The following is a 5,950-nucleotide window of genomic DNA, read 5'->3' on the forward strand; positions in this document are numbered from 1 at the left end:
CATTCTTTGGAGATAGTTTCTGTGCTTTGCCTGAAAGCCTGACTGTTCTTCAGCACACACTGCAAAGCCCAAACCTCTTCCCAGCTTCAGAAGGGGGGAAGACAATCATACGGTTGGGTTAAGTAGAGACTGGGGCTACTGTAAGTTGAGGCATGCTACTTGAAAACATGCCTTTCTCCTTGGGCTGGAGGAGTGAGTGCTTGCTGGTTTTCAATCAGTTGGTCTGTATCTGATTCACCCAAAAGATGCTTGATGCACTATTATGGGTGCTAACCAACAACATAAAAAATAAATATGAGCATAAAGCTCTTAAATCATATCATTTTATTGCATATAAGTTTGCTCTTGAAAAATGCAGTAGGGAAAAAAAATCCCCAAGCTCACAATGAAAGTATTTCTTATTTTATTTGTCCAAGTAAGGAGCACATGGTGATGGAGTGCATAGTAAATAGAAAGGTGATAGAGTGCTAAAGCTGCAACAATTTGCTGTTAATTTATGAAAATAGCGATGCAATCTTTTGACATATAAGTTGCTGCAAATGATATTGAGCAATATATACACATTTTTCTAAGCAGAACAAATGTAATGCTTTAAAGAGCAGAGGCCACTGTGAAGTACTTGTAGTACACTTCCAGGATCAGTAGCAGCAGGCAGGTAATGCATTAGGTGTGCTTGACCTTTCTGAATAATAAGATGTTGCGTTCTGCCTCATGTGCCCTTAAATGAGAGCTTCCTTGCCGGTTCACCCTTGGTGAGCCCTCGGCCACCACAGATGCGTGGTGCACAGCAGGCAGCGTGGCATTACTGCTTCTGAACTTCTAGCTTTTCGGTCAGTCAGAGTGGTTTGAGTGGACTAATTACATATATTCCTTCTGCCTGCCTAACAGCTGGGATTACACCTGGAAACCTACTTCACGTACCTTACAGAGCCTGGTAGGAAAGTACGACTCTGGATAGAAACACACATTGCTTTATGTCCTTCAGTTGGTCGTTGTAACTGGTGTAACTGGGGACCTCTAGTCCAGAGCCCAGTCTGGATTTTACCACAGTTTTCATCTTGCCATTGTTTTTCAAAGCAATTTGACAGCAGGTTTTGTTATTTTTTTTTCCCACTGAGTCTTAAGTCACAAGGAAAAATATTTTGGAAATGTAGATGAATTTATGGAAGATGGTTTTTCGTGGAGTTAAAGCAAGTGCTCAGAATTTCTGATAATGCTTTACATTTGCTTTGGATTTTACGGATGGGTTATCTCTGTATAGCTGCAGTAATGTTTCTGAAAGTTTGACTACAGTAATGTGTTTGAAAGTTTGACAGCATTACAGAACTAGTGCTGTTTCAAACTAAGATGCACAAACCTAGCAATCTAAAATTAGGGTCCTAAATTCATATTTAGGTATTCTGTTAAGAACAGACACATTTACCTGCTGTTGAGTTCAGTAGAATTCAGAAAATAATGTGGAAAGACAGTTTACCCTTGGCTACAATTGCAGTTAAACTGAGTTCAGCACCAGTTGTAACTGCTTTATCAGCAGTGGGTAAATTTGCTGGAGTAGACAAAACTTCTGAATTTCTGGGTTTTGCTCAATAGGAAGCAAATTTATGAACTTTCTTCATGTTTGAGTGTTATAACTAAATATATTTTTCTCTGTCTCACAGATGTTTTTTGGAAGGCAAGAAAGATTTAGCAGTCTTAGCAAAAATACCAACGATCATTTTGGAAACATTTCACAATCCCCTTTCTCTGTCAAGATTTCGTGCCGTACAGAAATAAATTAGGCCGTGTTTTGGGGCCCAGTGCATCCGCTGTCCAGCTGTTGCAGATTTTATGATAAACTGTAGTTCATGTTTTTAGATAGAGGGGAGCATGGTAAGTTGGTGGCTGGGCTCTGCAAAGGGAAGGTGCTCAGAAAGGATGGGCAGGATCCCTTTGCTGCTTCTTCCCTTCTGACAGAGGAGAACAACGAGAGCTAATGGTGCATCAGCCCTCACTTGTTGGGTGTTGGTCTCTTCTCCCAAGTGAGGAGTGATGGGACAAGAGGAAATGGCCTCAAGTTGCTCCAGAGGAAGTTTAGATTGGATATTAGGAAAAATTTCTTTCCCAAAAGGGTTGTCAGGCATTGGATTGGGTTTCCCAGATAACGTGTCCATACGTAAGAGGTGGGATGAGCTATGGCAGCAGGGACTTGGTTTGGTTTTTCTTCTGTTTATTTCCACTTGTTTGGGAGGAATCAGTTTTTGCCTTGATTTTACATGTTTCCAGGAAAACTTCTTTACCGCTTGCTTTCTTTTCATTTGCCTTATGGTGCCTTGAGGTGATCAGTAGTAAACCTCTGTCCTTTGGTCTTTCGATTCAAGGTGATCTCGTACTGCCTGTGTTTTGCTCGTGGCTGTGGCATTATAGATTTCCATGGACTGGAGCTCTGGGCTGAGGCCTTGCCTTGCTTGATTTACTAGCTCTTAAACAGCCAGGATGCCCTTATCTCATACCATCTCTCTTCACAGTGTCTTTATCTGAGGTTCTGCTGTTTGTTTTTCTTTGAAGTCCTGAATTAAATAGTATTGTGTCAGAAAGTATGAGCTGTTCCTATACCTTTAACCAGGTGTTCCCATCTGGAATTAAAATAAAACCAGACATTTGTTCAACATAAGTTGCTGTGGTTATCAAATCAGATTCCTGGTTGCTGTTGCTAAGACAGTCAGACTTGTGCCTTTTGAGCGGGATCTTAATAATAGGATTGCTTATATAAGAGTTTCTTGTTTTATCCAACAGTGAACATTTGAAAGGAAATGGAAATGTTATAAATGAAGTCTTAAAAAACAACTACTAAGGGTTCTGCCTTATGGAGGCATGATTGATGTTAATAATTAAAATAATTTGTCTGTTTTGATAATAAGAATCTTTAATCCCAAATCTCATACTCCTTTGAAATAGCAGTAAGCAGGATCCTTTCCATATAACGTGCTTTGGGAGCTCAGCCTTCACAGGTAATAAGTTATTAGGGTAGTTCTTCAGATTGGTATTACAAAATGCAGTTTTGACCAAAACAAACCCCAATACTCACAGATTTACAAGTTTCTTATGAAAAGGAAATAATTTGTATACATTATCTGGGAAGGATTTTGATCTGTTTGCACTGAAGACATACTGATCCTCACAGTGTGACTGGAGGTAAATTAAGGAGCTGTACAAAGATTTCTACTCTTTGCGTTACGGTTGCCACTGCCGTGGCAGGAAAAGTTGTGGGCCTGTTCCCCGGGGAGACCCAGTGGGTGCAGGTTGCTTCAGCCAACAGCAGTTGCACGTGGTCCTGGCTGTTTCGCATCTGCAGTAGGGCCTGTGCGATAAAACGCTCCAGTGCTGACAAGGGGCATTCAGCCAAAGGAAAAACAGTGTAATCCCTTTGCTCTCCGTGCTGGGTTGACATCCTCCAGTTGCCATACATAGGCAATTAAAGCTATATATAAATGCTTCTAACGTGGGACATCTTTTCTATTTTTTCATTTTGTTCAGAAAGAAAAGTTGCACTTGCAAGCCAGTTATACATTGTGATACTGCCAGGAGCTGCAGCGATTTCCAGGGCTGGGGTTTCATGCTAGCACCTGATTTTTCAGTCCTATTGCTTTCAGGTTATGGAGAGAGATCCTGCCACCTCCCCTCCCCTGGGAAAATCATGACACAACCTTGCTTTAGCACCTTTACTTTTGGCTGTACTTGGTAGTGATGCATGTGGCTCTGATTTCCAGCAAACAAGGAGTTGTGCTGCTTCCCAGGAATCTCTGGAGGGTCGTATCAGGAAATTATATTGCTGTAGGCTTGACCCCAAAATCCTTGGGGAAAGAGAGCAGAGAGAGCAAACACACAGGACCTAGAGGATGAGGCTGTACTCTGATTTCGGTGCTTTCTGGTTGATTCTGGTGGCAGGCGGGACTTGGACTGAATCATCTTCAGTCCTTCTCCTCCAACTATGTTGCCATCTCATTCCTCTCGAGCTCGGTTTTCAGGAGCTCAGGAGCTTGGTGAGCGCCCGTGCGGGTATGTGGCCATACCTGGCACATTTGTTGTGTGCAATATCTTTCATGTGATAGGATATTACAGGGAGGTTGGAACTAGATGATCTTTAAGGTCCCTTCCAACCCAAACCATTCTGTGATTCTGTAATTCTGTGATGTGGCAACTGGAAGTAAAGAGGAATACTGACCCAAGGAGGAAAGTGAAAAAGAAAACATCTCCTCAATGGCTTAGTGAAAGTCCTTCACTGGGCTTGCTATCACTCCATTATTTAGGAAAATACTAGTCTGAGTAGAGGAAATAACCTTTCTGTGTCATCTGACTTGCCATTTAAAAACCAGGCTAACTAGAAGTGAAACTGATCTTTAAATATTATTTGAAACTGTAAAATTAAATTTGATTTAGAAAATTTTGAAGTTAATGTGGCAAATGTTTCAAATGTTTTGTTCATAATCATTTTGAGAAAAATAATTTGATGAGACAGCATAAATTCGTTAATAATTTGGATGAACTAAAACCTGTTTTACTGGAGAATAAAAAATAAAATATAACTGAAAAACTTTGCTTTGGCATATGAAACCTCTCCTTCCTTACCATTAACTATTCTATATAAAGTTTTTATATCTATATTTCTATAGATACAAAATAGTTAATCATGTAAATAATGAAAATATTAAAATTTATTGACTGTAAAGGCATTTAAACCACAAAACACTGAAATTCTGGAAATGCTATGGAATCACGCTCCCCAAAAGCCTCTAATATTTTCAGATAATTTCACATAATTTTACAAGTGAATCAGAACTGCCTTTTTATAATTTTCCAGTGTGTAAAAATGTAACATTTGCTCCACCATTTCTCTTCTCTGCCTATGTCTTAATTGCTTGTCAGGCAGAAAAGTTGTCTATCTGAAGTACTGTCCTCTTTATGATATGCAGCAACATTTCCATAGGATCTGCCAACGATGAGATTATGCTGTAATTTCCCCAAACAGCTGGGTCTGCTTCATTATGAATAGAAGCCATCAGGGAGTGTATCCAAATCTTAGTTCTCAGCCTTCCAAATCACATTAACAAAATTATCACATGCCTGGGTGAGCACTTCTCCACCACTTTTAATTAATTCCGATTGTTACCCACTCCATGAGGTTTATTGGCTTTTTCTTTTCATGTTCCAGTATAAGCTTTCAACTTCCATTGCTGTTAGAAGAAGTTCCTCATAACGATTTGGGCTTCTCAAGAAGGTATTCCCACCTCCTTCCATTCCAGCACTGTAGATGTTTCATCCGTGGGGCTCTGTTCTTGGCAGTGTGCAGCCCTGGCACTAGCTGAGGTGGTGTCTCTTCTTCCAGAGAAGTCCTCAGTCGGGCTGTGGCTGGTTTGCCAGTCCTCCCCAGAGGCGTTTCTTGGGACAGCTCTGCGTATCCGAAGGCTGCTGTTTATGCCAGTATTGTGTAGTAAGAGCCACATCTCTTTCCCACCTCATACAAATACATTCCTTATGTGCTTTCATCAGTCTTCCTCCATCACTGCATTGGTCAGACAATGGGAGCATCTTCTGTGGGGTGAGATTTCCTTCCTGGGGACTGTTTCTGCAGGAGCTTGTCTGTAGGTGCTGTAACACAAAGGTGCTTGTCCTGTTCGAATCTGTGCTGCTTGTGGGGAGGGCAGCAGAGCTGGGGCTTGTGCTCAGCCCTTGTCCTGGATGCTGCAGGGGTTTGTGAACTTGGAGCTCATGACCAGGACAGCCTTTCAGGGTAATGACTGGAGGCTCCTCCCTTCATGCTTTCAATGGAGAGGTTCAGACTGGACATCAGGAAGCATTTCTTTACTGAGATGGTGGTCAGACAATGGAACAGGCTTCCTAGAGCGGTGGTCGATGCCTCAAGCCTGTCAGAGTTGAAGAGGCATTTGGCCAAGGCCCCTAATAAAATGATTTA

The sequence above is a fragment of the Eurypyga helias genome, unplaced genomic scaffold (assembly GCF_000690775.1).
Source record: "Eurypyga helias isolate BGI_N326 unplaced genomic scaffold, ASM69077v1 scaffold4985, whole genome shotgun sequence".
Classification (NCBI taxonomy): domain Eukaryota; kingdom Metazoa; phylum Chordata; class Aves; order Eurypygiformes; family Eurypygidae; genus Eurypyga; species Eurypyga helias.